At 33.6% G+C, this 15,009-nt stretch overlaps 1 protein-coding gene and 1 long non-coding RNA gene across 2 annotated transcripts in view; both read left to right on the forward strand.

Moving 5' to 3' along the window:
* The window catches only part of LOC118740019 (transcription factor SOX-21-like), a 98,756-nt gene that overhangs the window by 54,890 nt on the left and 28,857 nt on the right, over positions 1–15,009 (forward strand). The gene's annotated exons all lie outside the window — the stretch shown is intronic.
* LOC118738738 lies at positions 727–1,424 on the forward strand. Its single transcript, XR_004992945.1, has 3 exons — positions 727–901; positions 971–1,291; positions 1,356–1,424. It is a non-coding gene; the product is annotated as an uncharacterized LOC118738738 (long non-coding RNA).

The following is a 15,009-nucleotide window of genomic DNA, read 5'->3' on the forward strand; positions in this document are numbered from 1 at the left end:
CTGCATCAGGTACTTGTAATTGCCGGCTAGCAAAGCAACAACATTTTATAAAAAAGGAAATGCTTGGCTGTTGTCGCTGTGCTAACAGTTTTTCAAACCCTGATAATTCCCCGTGACAAATAAAAAGTTTTTGACAATTGGAAGAAATACAACTTCGAAAGTCTTTTTTAAACGATTTTTCATTTTGCTACGTTAGAGCCGTTGCCGAGAAACTTATGGACACATATACATATACACAAAAATTTCTCGTTTAAGGTAATTAGAATAAGGGGCAAAATGTCCCGCAAAACCCCCTCCCCCATCAGAAAATTCTGGATCCGCCGCTGGACAAGACTAAAAAGAAGAAAATAAATAAAATAAAAATGAGCGAGAATTCCATACTACCTCAACTTCAAACCCCAATTTCTCAAGAAATATCGAAAAAATAGTCTTGAAAAAAGCTCCCTATTATACATATACCAATACATCCGTACAAAATTTATGTGTATGTATATCAAGAATGATAGAATACAAGATTGCGCCAATCGAGCTGAGAGCAACTGGCCGTGACGTCAATAAATACCAGAATGAGAGAGCAAAGACGAATTCAATAAGAAAAAGAAGAAGAATCGAACAGCTGGGGCAAAATTGAAAGGTTTGTTTACAAAGTGCATAATAAATCGCGGATTTACGGAATTATTTAGTTTTAAATGGTAAATTGGTTGTTTAAAAGTAAAGAATGTGTACTTATTAAATGCAATGCAAATCGCTGAAAGTGTTAAATCACTGCAATCATTATAATGATTTGCATTTTTTCAGTAATTGAACAAATACCAGCGGGCAGCCAGCGGGTCAGTTGCTGGTAACAATTTGCAGAACGATTCCACGGTGATCGTTGCATCGTCGTCAATTAGTGAAATCAGTAACCAAGCTTTTAAAATAAAGGAAAACCTCCTACTCCGCTATACATACAATTACTTTCATTATTTAGCTACTTTTCCGGCAGCCGCAACAAACGCTGGCCCAAGCCTGCAAATTATTGCCAGCAACTACTTAAAAATTCACTTTGTAAACAAACCTTCACACACATCAAGCGGCTCATCTGGATGAAATGAAAAGGCTGTTAGATGTAATGCAGGAACGTGCTCCCGATGTTGAACATCAGTTCAAAGAAAAGTCAAATGAGTTGGAAATGGCGCAGCTTATCATACGCCAGTTGTCGGATAAGGCCAATGTAAACCAAGGCGGCAATCGTATAGAGACCTTGATGTAGACGCAATTTATGTACGAGGAACAGATTAGAGACTTACAAGTAAGTTAGAAGTAGAAGTGCATTTGAAGATGTTTACATTATTATGTTTACCCATTTCTTACAGTCTATGGTGCAGGAATTTATGATGGTCACAAAATATATTGGCAAAAACATAGCAAGTGCATATGCCAAGTTGAAAAAATTCACAATGCGTGAGTATAAAATGAAAAGGTGTTCTTAATTATAAATATTACTTTACCTTTTCTTTTGCAGTGGCCAAAAAGAAGAGTCTTTTTAATGATCGACCGCAAGAGATTCAAGAATTTACTTACATCATGGTGTATGCGTTACTATCTAAATTAGCCAGCATGGGCACCGACTTCAAACAGTTGTATACTGTCGTACTGTTGTATTTCAGAAACTTTAAACGGCTAAAGCTATATATAAGGAATTCGCAAGCTGACATAAAAGTTTTATTATGAAATTTCACACAATTAAAAAATTGTTGGTGGTGATTTATGCAACCTCACAAACGCGGTTTTGCATTATCATGATACGCGGTTTTGCATTTTGTTGATACGCGGTTTTGTACTTTAAACGACGACTTGCAAAGGGCGCTATGTAAAATTTGTTCGATTTTTAGTTTTTGATGGATTACGTACCAGTATTTAAAGTAGTTTCATGTCCAGTAACAACAGAGTGCAAAATCTTTTTATATTCTGAAAAAATAGCATCAAATGTTAAGTCTTCTTCCAAAAGTCGCTATCATACTTATTTATAAACTTTAAAAAGTATCTATCTTCTGATGAACTTAGAGAACTGCTTTAGGTCGTATAGACTGTTAATGTTATCTTATGACAGGTTATGTTACGTTACAATTTTATAAGGCTCTTTTTTATCCAAATTTTTAGGTAATAAAAAAGATTAAATTTAAATGTTACTTGTTGTCGTAGTCGTTTTTTCAAATTTATGGCTTTCTATTATAACATCACATAACGCTGTTTGCAAGTGGACTACTCATATGTACATTTCTTATTCGTTATTACGACAGTCAAAAATTGATCTCTTTGTTAATTTTTTTGCGGCCCTGAAAAGGGCCTTTTGTGTATATATGGTATAAGCTTATATAAAGCATTTGATCCCTTTGTAAATTCTTTGCGGCCCTGAAAAGGGCCCTTTATGTATACAAACACAGGGAAGCTAATGTTTGCAAAAAATTTGATCACTTTAGCAATTCGTGTGTATATATGGTATAAGCTTATATAAAGCATTTGATCCCTTTGTAAATTATTTGCGGCCCTGAAAAGGGCCCTTTATGTATACAAACACAGGGAAGCTAATGTTTGCAAAAAATTTGATCACTTTAGCAATTCGTGGCGGCCCTGAAAAGGGCCTTTTGGTGTATCAAGAGCATTTACCTGTAATTAAATGAATTTATATTGCTATGCAATTAATGAACCATTTCCTTACGGGAGGCATTCTACGCATTCATCTTAGGTATATTTCACTTCTGATCACATGAGTGCACGTACTCCAGATGTTGATGTTGACCCTAAGCTAGCAAGAAAAGAATTTTGGTAATGTTTTTGCAATATGTAAATTTATAGCTCACTATGTCATTTTATTTATATAAAAATATAAAATTTATTCACTTACCAGGCCTGCTGCATACCTTGCTTATTTGTTGATGGTACCAAATGCACTTAAGTCAATATTTTTTTATATTTTCTTTTTTTTACTGTGGGCATTTTCTATGAGTTCTTTGTTTAGTTTTCTTATTTTAAAGAACATTCTTGCCCTGAAAAATAATTTTTTTACTTTAATATCGCAATGGATATCCGAGGCTTGCTCAATGTGTTTTTTTACAAAGTCGTTTGTAATAAGCAAGCCATCTTCATTCATTGGTTGAAACACTGACTCTAAGTGACGCATTTGGTCCATCATTGCAGAGCTGGGTACTTTCAAGCCACCCTCGCTCAAGTGACTTGCCCATGAAAACGACGGGTCGTCATTGCTCCTGAGCGATGTGCTGGGGATGTCATCCTGGAGTCTGTGACAAATATACCCGGCTAAATGCTCGAGGCCATCATGCTCCAAGTCGCTGAACTCAGCTTCTCAACCGGCCATAGTTCCGGGCCTTCTTGCAAATTTTGCAGGAATATACCTGATAATATAATATGTCGTATAATATAATATGATAATATAATATAATATAATAATATAATATGTCATATAATATATTTTAATTGGAGAATACAATTTTTGAAGAACCTGTGAGTGGGGGTTGCGTCATTTCCAAGTCCGGCGTATCATCCTCCTCTACATTCGCAGAGTCTGACAAAACGCCTTTGTTGTGGCCAAGCAGATAAAGTCTGAGGCGGTACTTAAACTCCTGCTGGTCCGGGTGATCATGCAACCCACCTTTTTAACGAATCACACCAAAGAAGTTTTCCAAGACATCTTGGTTGAGGCGATATGTTAGTACATACTTAACATCGAGGCGAGATTTGATCTCATCACACATCATCTTCAATGCATTATTGCTTTGTATGATTCCTGAAAGGTAAAAAACAAGTACTTATGTATATATACATACATATATATTTAAGGGGTTTGAAACAAAATAGAATTGAATATTTTTAATAGTTTTCATATAAGTTTCTAAGTTTACCTTTCTGAAATGGAAGAAGGGACTGCCTTCCAATTACCCTAATAGTTTTAACCAAAGCAGTCATTTGATCCAAAATGTTGTCCTGCTCTTCCTTCGCTAAGCCATAAGCGTGACACCGTTTCCTTGAGTCAGCGTGAGGCACCCTCACGTTGAGCACATCAAACCAGTCATTTGTCTAAAATGTGTCTCATGAGTCACACCATCCTCACGAAATCCAATAAGCGTTTATTGGCGAATTAAATAGTATAACTTACCGATTTTATATTGAAGCTCGTTCTCGAAGTCATCAGTGGTGAAGTGTTTTACACGAATGGCGCGACCTTTATTTTCTGGATCGTGTATATATATGCTACAAAATATTTAGTTTTACCGAGTTTCATGTTTCTCCTATCATTGTTTTATAAGCTATTAAAATCTTTTAAAACGGGCGTGGTAACAAGCCTATTTCATTAATTTAACATGAACTGTACTTACAGATCATGTATATTAAATCTTTAGGCATTAATATTGAGCGATTTACAGCTAAATAATGATTTAAGTTATATGCGACGTGGACGTGGCAGTGCGCCTATTTCCAAAATGTTTTGTATTTTTTTTCTTAACTAGGCCAAAATATTCCGGATATTCATATCCACGTATCCTCTAAGTTAGCGATGGGCATAATCTGCACATACGGGCAAAATGTCCAAACGTGCAAACCGTGGGCAAATGTGCAAAACATTGGGTAGATGAGGTGAGGTAATTATGCCCGGGGGGAAACAGAAAATTTTGTGCGAATTGCATCTGTATGTGTGATCGGAATGAGAGTACAAGTATATGTGAGCATGGTTGCCACTCACCAACATTTTTTTCTACCAAAATCTCTTAAGAAAAGTTACCAAAAGTTACCAAATCTCACTACCAAAATCTTCACTTCTTCACTGAGAAAAAAATATACTGAATAAAACTGCTATATTTCACAACAAATGTGTATATACTTACAGCCCGTTTCTGTGACTTAATGAATTTAATAGTTTTATAATTTGTAAATTTTTGATTATGAGTATGATGTAATGTGGAGCGATTTTCCATCATCCCTTGTCAAATTTGGTTTCGACGTTTTGCCAGTTTCAGTGTCATTTTTCGTTCGGAATGTGCCGATATTTTCGACTCACGGAATAATGGCACCGGCACACAAAAAAAGTTGCGGGTGCTTTTAACCGTCCATTTGACTCGTACAAAATTTCGAGTAATTTCGCTTTTTCATAATTTAGTGTACGTGTCAAACAGACCTCAGATTTGAATTCTGTGGGTCGAAATACATGTCGGTAGGTGCGTCTAGTAAAAAGCACGCGACATTTTTTTTTTGTGCCAGAGTAATCAAAACGATTTATGGACCTTACCAAAAATTGCCAGATTGCCACTTTAAGGCTTTCTGCACATTGGTCGTCCAATCATAGTTAGGTCATCGTCACAAACATGATGCAACGATTACATGGCGACTACATTTTCGCACACTCGGTCGTGATATTTCAATTCATTTGGCGCCTAAAAATTTACTAGGAGCAGGTATTTTCAGTTTTTCTGGTTGATATTTTCGCGAAATATTTACAAAAACCTGCAATTTTTAAAATATGGACTGTGCTGTAACAATTCTAGACATAATTTTTCAGTAATATCTCTTATTTTCTTTTCCTGAAATGTATTTTGTGCATGCACACAGAGACTTTTTACAATTTCGACATGTTTTATAGTTAAAACACTCACATTTGTTGAATTTTATTGCAATTATCCACTTTTTAATTATGTCGACAGATTTTATGCCAAAGACACTAATTTTTATGCAATTTTAATGCAAATATTAACTTTTTCACAAATTTTTCCCCATAAAATGTAAACAAACAATGCGTGCACAATGATTACCAAACGACAGTGCCGTACTTATCCGTTTCTGCATCTTCTACGATTTGCCGATAACTAGCCGATAACGACAAGTGTGCAGATAGCCTTAAAATGTGAGATGGTAGAATTCAAAATTTATCGCAAAAATTCGAAAGTTGTTTTAGAAATGCAGCCCTTGGTGCTGCCACTGTAATTGAAATATTTCAAGTATTCGAATATGAGATGACTCTAATTTTATCGAAGTAATTTTGTAGAAGTGTCAGTAGTGCTGCCACTGAAACTAGAACGGCTTTTATAAATATGCACATGCAAAACATAATTCATTTCTTTCTAGTAATGCAAATAGATATTTAGTTGCAAAAGTTACCAAAATGAAATAAAAGTTACCAAGTTACCAAACCGTTTAAAAGTTACCACTTTTGGTAGAAGGTTACCAATTGTAGCAACCATGGCCCGTATTCATAGTCAAAATAAAGTCGACTTTAAAGTTAGTTGCAGCTTTTTGACATAATTTTCAATGGGATATCTGTCAAAAAAGCTGCAACTAACTTTAAAGTCGACTTTATTTTGACTATGACTACGGGCCCATGTATGTGAGTACTCACGAATGCGAGACCCCATGGCTGCCAACTTTCCTAAAAGCACCAAAATTTGGGACAAATCAAAACATCAGACATACTTATGTATGTGTATAAACAGATTTTCGTATCCAGAATAAAATTCAATAAATAAGCACTGAACATGGAGGGAAAGGTATTCTAATAGTTTTATATAGTTGTCGAATATTTTTAGGTATCTTCGGCTCAGCTAACATGAAGAAAGCTACATGTATGCATATCTATATATTTTTGATGATTTGAAGATTTTAATTTTTAACGATGCAAAGTGAAGTGTATGTATATACATTTTGATCAAATCAAAGGTGTGTGTTTAATTTGACAGCACTTGTGCAAATGCTTTATTTTTTTATTTTATTTTTTTAATTGCAGGTATGGACATAAAAGGGCAAATAAGTTTTGCGTTGACTACATTTTACAAACTCCAACGAGCTCAACAGTCACGAAAACGAAGACGACATTCTTATGTCCAATTTTTATACTTTATTTAATGCCACAAAATCCCAACACTAGTTACAAAACCATATAACGAAGTTTCAGTTTTGTTTTTGTTAAAAAACTGATGGTTTTTTATAAACATATGATCTCTAATTTTATCAAATAAAGTTTAACTGCTAAATTATAAAAGAAACTTTTTTTCATAAGAGTTTACAGAATTTAAATGATTTAGCAGGATTCTAGCGATTTTTGTTTATTAATCTGGCGGGACGGCAGAAACAGAAATGGCAACACTGGTGGTGGGTACCGACTTGCTTGCGCGCATATTAGCCAGTGATCGGACTTATAAAAATTCTGTGTGGTGGATTCTGGAAAAAAATGTGGTAGATTGAGAAAAAATGTGGTAGATCTCAGGTTTCGGATCAAACCTTTTACAAAAATTAAAAAAATTGCAAGGTTTCACCTTAACTGAACACTTTTTAATTCGAATCTCTAGAAAAAACTTTTAACTTGGGTTTCGCCAATTTTGACAATCCTCAAGTAAAAGTTGCGATCCCGTACGAATTCGAACTAGTCAGAATCAGTCAAAATTTACTGGAAATCGATCCGGTACTCGGTTCTCTGACTATTGAGAGGACAAAAAAGATAGTAAAAAAGGTTCTCTCTCTGTCGGAAGTTACCAGTTTTAGTCCGAAGATTTTTTGCAGGCAAGTTCTAGTATGTCAAACGATCAGCTGTAGTGTGTTTGGCAACCAAATTGTAAACAAAAGTAAAGCGCACTCTGCTAATGCATGTTGAAAAGTAATTAAATTACTTGTTTAAGTGGATTCTAATCAATTTGAAAGTATTTTTGGTTATTTATATGTATGTGTGAGCTGAGTGTGTTTTACGTATGTATAAAATAAGTAAAAATTTACAACCAAAATGTGGAGGTTATGTTGAAGTTGACAGAAGTTACCATTCTTACTAGAAAGCGGTCCCTTACTTTCCAATGTTACTCTCTCGCTCTGAGCGAATTTTTGTTTTTTGACAATTTACTAGTTTTAGTCCGAAGAATACGGGATTGCACCTAAAAGTAAACAACGCGTTGAAAACTTTAGATGCTAATACTTTCACAAAAATCGCCGATTTTTTACATTTTCTTAATTAGTTCATTTTATAAATCATATATTTTGCAATTTAACACAATAAAATCACGTTTCCCGATGAGAAATTTTATATTGAGAAATTGAGAAAATTCACTGTTTGACAGTTTCCCATTCGGCTTTGTTTACTTTTACTTGAGAAATCTCATCGCCGCCGGGAATGCGAAATCTTGTATACTATCATTCTTGTTATTAGGGACACGAAATTCGATACGATATGATACAATATCGATATTTATGCCATTCGATACCGATACTTTTTACTCTAATGTTTTCAAACGATATTTTTTGGAATCGAGTGCCAGAACCCTGGTATCGTATCGAATCGTAAATGTACATTACAAAGTTAATGTGAATAATGATACATTTGTATGACAAAGTATTAGAAAATAAAATGAAAACGTCAAAACTCTGGGAAATGTCTTGAAGAATGTTGTAATATTTTAAATATTTAAACTTAATTTTCCCAACTCCAAAATGTAAAAATTTGTCCTTACTATAATTTCTATTGTCGGCCGCTGTGGTGTAGTGGTAAGCAGTGCGCGCTTCCACTCTGCAGGACCCGGATTAAAACCCTGGTCAAAGCAACATCGCAAAAAATATAGAAAAAAGGTTTTTTCCTAACAGCGGTCGTCCGTCGGTAGGCAATGGCAAACCTCCGATTGTATTTCTGCCATGAAAAACAGCTTCTCATAAAAATACAATCGCCGTTTGGAGTCGCCATAAAACTGTAGGTCCCTCCGCTTTGTGTGACAATATCAAGGCGCACGCCACAAGTCGGAGGAGAAGCTCGGCCAAACACTAACATATGTGTAAGCGCCAATCTATTATTATTATTATAATTTCTATTGAAAGTTTTGTTGTTAATAATGTTTTTAAATATTCCATTTCTTGCAAATCTATGTCGTACTATAACCTTACTTACTTTGGAATTTATATGTAAAGCAATATGGATATAAATAATGTATAAATGTGTAGTATCTTAGATTGGTATGTGGCGCGCCTTCAGTAATGTACTTATTAAAGTGCAAAGTGTTAATTCTTTGATAGAAAATGACACCAATATTCAGATTTATTTTTTGAATTTTGTATCGATATTTGGAATATCGAGTCTTTTTATTACGATATTAATGGGTACCCATATTTTTACGGCGATACTTTAAATGAGTACTATATCCATACTTTCAGTTCGATATCGTGTCCCTACTTGTTACCACAAGATTTTAGGACTGGACAATTTTTGCTCTTAAAATTAAAAAAAAAAATATAGAAAATCATGTAAATTATAACTACTCTAAAATGCGAATATGCGGTAGATTTCAGACCTCGTGTGGTAGATGTGGTGGATGCTCCAAAAAGTGGTAGATTTACCACAATGTGGTAGAAGTCCGATCACTGATATTAGCTGTTTTGTAATTCAATTTTGCATTGTCAACGTTCAGTTGGTCGCAAATTTTCAAAGAAAGGGGTTGTTCTTCCGCAGATAATTTTTCGTTAGAAATTTGCTTGGAAAAAAAGGACAATCATCTTCATCAGTTCTTACAAATAATTGATTAAAAATCCGCTGACCCAATTTAAATTTGTAATGCATATTGTAGGCACACACTTAGAAAAATTGTTACCAACATTTTTTAAAAAGATTACCAAAAGTATTACAAGCCTTTTTTCTTTTGAAATAAAAAATGGGCGTTACATCTACACTTTCGAGCTTATCTGAAAGTTGCCACACAACTGTTTTATTTATCTATTTATTATATTTGTTAGTAGCTTCAGTTCATCCAAAAGAATTAACAAAAACTCTTTTATTTTACAACGCTTTTATCAGCTTGCAATGTTGTGTATTCAGACACCATTCGTTGCTATAAAACCTTTGCTTTGCAAAGATCCTATAAAACTCTAGACATCAACCTCGTTGCCTGGTATCATATCAAAAATCTAGAGGTAGATGACGCCTCGCCGCAAGTAGTTATATATTGCGCCTTAAAATATGCACTACTACGCTACAGCGGAAATGGATGACACGCCATTTCTTTAAATGAAATTAATAGGTGATCGTATGTATAGGAATGTTAGTACCGGAATCCCGGTCTTTTTTAAGTCCCGAAAATCTCGGGATTATTTGCCTAGAATTCCGGGAATTTCGGGATTTGTAATTTACACTGGTGGCAATAATAGCAACGCTTTATGCTGACCAGTTTTTGGCTATATTTCTTTTGTTTATTTATTATTTAACATTTTTTTTTATAAATGTGTAGCTCAATATACACACATATAATACTTTGCGGCAGGCAATTTTACACACAAAAAAATCAAAATATTCGCCAAATCAAGGGCCAAATATAGTAGAACTGCGTTCTTAATGTTTTTCTCTGACGTCAGGATTTTTAAAAGAAATATGAAATTTGAAAGATATAATACTTAATAAACCAGTATGTGCATCAAATGAAAGGGAAGATTAAGATTAGAGTTAAAGCACATTAAATTTGTTGGTATGTATGTGACGGGTGGTATTGAAAATACCCTTTTATAATTTTATCCCTGAATATCCTTGATATTTTGAAATTCTTACTTTTGAAAAATGATATGTTTAGGACTCAGTTTATTAGGTTAAAAAAATAGATTAAGGGGCATTTTCAATTCCTATTCGTCCTTGTGAACCCAAAAAAATTATTTTATTTGGTACTCATATTTTTGTTTTACATTGCACTGAATTTTTCAGAGACCCAAAATAATTATCAATCTAATATTTGAAACCAAAAATGTCGCCTTGTTTAGAGAAATTTTTTTCGCTTTGTATAATAATTATTTACGAGAAGTATCTTTTTTCATCTTGTGGGATGATTATTTTCAGATGGAAATTATATGGGATTTTTATTTTTCTCGTCTCTCGGAGACGGAAATGATTTACGTCTTTTTATAATAATTATATGCGACTTTTATTTTTCTGTTCTCTCTTGACGTTTATTGCAAGACGACAATGATTTACGTCCTACGTTTTCTCCTAATAGAATCGGTACATGTACCGCCGATTTCACGAATTTAAACGCAAATATCTCCGAGCTTTATTATTGGAATTTGGTTTACTAACATCTGGCAACCCTTTTCAATAAACTAAAACCACATAAAAGCAAAGCCCTTTATTTTAACACCACATTTTTGAAAATGGAACGAACGATACAGATGTGGTGAGTTGAACAATCGTGGCGTTAAATATTTAACGCGTCAAATCTCCGAGACGAAAACAACTTTTCCATTGTTCAGTAATAATTATAGAGCAATATTTAACTTTGTTTCTTATAATCGTTATGGTCTGTGGAATTATTTAAATAAATTTTGGGATTAATCATATCTTTGAAATTATAACGTCTTTTTAAAAAAAGTCATGACGTCAGAGAAATTCCCATTTACATGCAGTTAATTATGTGTAATATGAGGTAGACTTTTATAAAAAATTTAAACTTTGAATAAGAAAAAGGAATAGACAAAACTGGTTGATTTAAGGCGCTTGTTTTATTACTGCCACTAGCAATATCAACTTCTTTCAACCAAAAAATAAATTTGTTGACTTTTTTGCATCGAGCTTTTTTCGACATACCTTAAATTACTTTAGATATGTACACGCTAAAGTATTATTAAATGCATATAAGTTTAATTAATGTCTTTCGTTTTGTTACTTATGAAATTATTTTCACTTTAAATAAAAAAGTATGTTCCAAACCCATTTACTTATTATTTTTTATATGGTAAGAGAGCTTCTCAAACCATATTGATGCAATTTTTTCATGTTAAGTCGTTGAAAAATAATAAATATCTAAATCCCGGGATCCCGGGATAGACATCCCGAAAATCCCGGGATCGTAAAACTCTAAAAAATTAACATCCCTAGTACATATGTATATATGTATATTAGAGTGCATCACTCCCCATACAAAAAAAATTGGTACTATTATTCCATTAGAATTATAAAATTTAAGACGTCCACCAAAATATTTCGAAAAAATATTAAGATTTAAGTGAGCTGGACCAATTTCAAAATACCTCCAAAAATGGAGTTTTTTATGAATAAAAATAGTTTCTTAAAATTTGTTTTTGAAAAAATGACAAAACGGGTTAAGCTTAAAAAATATACATAGAAATATTAAAAAAAAAATTTTAAAAATTTTACGGAATCGTAATGATTAGATTTTTGATGCTGTTTTTTAACTTTTTTCAAAGATTGGTATAAGAAAAACTTGAATAACTGAGCCTAAACTCTTCTGATTTAGACGTAAGAGCTGTCGGTGGTAAGGTATTTTCTCACCCTTTTTATTTCTTTGCTAATAAACTCATTCAAAGGATGAAAGAGAAAGGTAGGTTGAACGAACCTCATTCAAAGGTGAATTAAGATGTGTTGGTATTTGAAAAAAAAAAAAATGGGACACGAATGATTTTTTTTTGACAGAAATAAAAACAGTGTGAAAACACCTTTCTACTGAGATCCCATAAGTCTATATCAGAATAGTTTTAGCCCAGTTATTCAAGTTTTTCGTAAATCAAACTTTGAAAAAAGTAAAAAAAACAGCATCAAAAATCTCATTCTTACGATTCCGTTGAAAAGAGTTTTAAATATTTTTATGCAGATTTTTTAAGCTTAATCTGTTTTGTCATCTGAGGGGACTTTTTTCAAAAAGTTCTTTACGAAACTATTTTTATTCATAAAAAAATCATTTTTGGAGGTATTTTCAAATCGGTCCAGCTCACTTAAATCTTAATATTTTTCCCAAATATTTTGGTGAACGTCTTAAAATATAACAAATTTTGTAATCCCGGCGGAAAAACCGCATCTTTTTTTGGTGATGCAGTCTAATGTATGTGCATGTGTGCACCAATCTACTAAAATCGTTGAACTATTTTAATATCAGAAACAAACACTCAACAGTTTAGCAACAGCTACGTCTTAGAAATGCGCCCAATGATTTTAATTTCTTATTACTTTTTGGAGCTAACAAAATATTTTCTTTCTTTAAAACATTTGAAAAACAACTAAAATTATTAGAATTGCACAACATAGAACAACGTTTTAAATAATTTTTCTTTTCAAAAAAACGAAGATACAAGGCTTTTTGATGTACGTTTTGAATATTTATCAATTAAACGATCTATGGTTGACGTGGTGTAGCCATTAAGATTTGCGATACGAACGATTGTGTTTCGTTCCGCAACGAAATTCTCTGTTGACAATGGGATGTTTACGAGGCGATGTATCATAGAGTTGAACGCTGCATGCTTGTGGGAGTGATGGTGATTTGACTCGATTGGAATATATCTATCTGTCGTTGTGCTCTTACGAAAAATATTAAATACAATATTGTTGTCACTATCCCGTTCAATTAGTATATCGAGAAACGGGAGCTTTCTGTATACCTCTCTCTCGCAAGTAAATTGTAGCTGTGTTTTCGTATTCTCCAGCAAAAAATATCCAGTAACTTGCCAGTAACCAAATTTCGGAGAGTAAGGGCCGGTTGCTCAATGCCTGGTTGACACTAATCCCCGGTTAAACATCGTTATCGACGTTACCGACACCATGTTATTTGCATGGAGCCGAAAACGTCGATAACGATGTTAATCGGTGATTAGTGTCAATCAGGCTTTGAGCAACCGGCCCTTAGTCAATATTTACTCCCAATGAGTGAAATATGCAAGAAAGTACGAAAACGCAAAATCAGCAAGAAGTTGCTAGTTTTATGAACAGCTGATTTTTTTGTTATTTTCCGATGAAATTTTCTTAGAAAACTAGCATTTTCCATCTTATTATATATTTAAATGGGTTTATTTTGTCAATTGCAACTCTACAAGCACCACAAACAATTATTTTGTTGATGTGAATTACATTAAGCATCATGCCATCAGCTGTTTTTCTTACTAGCAAATAGTTGCTAGTAGAAATTTATCCAGTAAAAATCCAGTAAAACTTGCTAGTTCAGCTGTCATTTTTGCTCTCTCAATTTCCCCTCTTCTGCTAGTTTCTTGCAAGTTTTTGCGTACGAAAACGACATCCAGTAAAAAACCAGTAAAATTAGTACTGGATTTACTGGATAGTGCGTACGCGAACAGGGCTTGTATCTCATTACAAATTGAGTTGAACATTTGCAAAGTGTCGTCAATTTTATCCGCAGCAACAACTGCGAAACAGTCGTCAACATATCGATGGTATATGTGCGGGAATAATGCGCTATCCAAAAGGTTTTGTCCAACGGTTACCATAAATAAATTACATAAAAATGGACTTAATACGTGACCCATCGGTAGACCATCCTTTTGCCAATAAAATATTTCACGAAATTGGAAATAAGACTGTTCTATGCTTATCTTCGTCAACTGCAATAATGCTTGTTTTTTCCAAAGGATTAATATTTTGGCGATCCAACCAATCCCGTAGAGCCATGAGCGCGCCTTCTCTACAATACCAACCTACCTCGGATTAATGGAAACCTGCATACCAAATTTCGTTGAGATATCTCAATTTTTGCTCGAGTTATCGTGTACACGGACGGACGGACAGACATGGATTAATCGATTTCTCTATTCATTTTGAGCATTTATGTATACATTTGTCTATATCTATCTCGATTCGTTTTGGCTGTTACAAACAACCGTTATGTGAACAAAATTAATATACCCTTGTGCACAAGTGCGCTCGGGTATAAAAATGTGATGTAAAAGCGTCAAATGGAAGAACGAAAAAGCGTTGACCAATACATACATAAATACAACACAATCGTTCGTATCGCAAATCTTAGTGGCTACACCACGTCAACCATAGATCGTTTAATTGATAAATATTCAAAACGTAAATCAAAAAGTCTTGTATCTTTCTTTTTTTGAAAGGAAAAATGATTTAAAACGTTGTTTTATGTTGAACAATTCCAATAATTTTAGTTGTTTTTCAAATGTTTTAAAGAAAGAAAATATTTTGTTAGCTCCAAAAGTAATACGAAATTAAAATCATTGTTGTGTTGTACAAAAGATAAATGCGTTAGCATTGAA

This window comes from Rhagoletis pomonella, unplaced genomic scaffold (genome assembly GCF_013731165.1).
Source record: "Rhagoletis pomonella isolate Grant_MI unplaced genomic scaffold, Rhpom_1.0 Rhpom_scaffold_00005, whole genome shotgun sequence".
NCBI classification, from domain to species: domain Eukaryota; kingdom Metazoa; phylum Arthropoda; class Insecta; order Diptera; family Tephritidae; genus Rhagoletis; species Rhagoletis pomonella.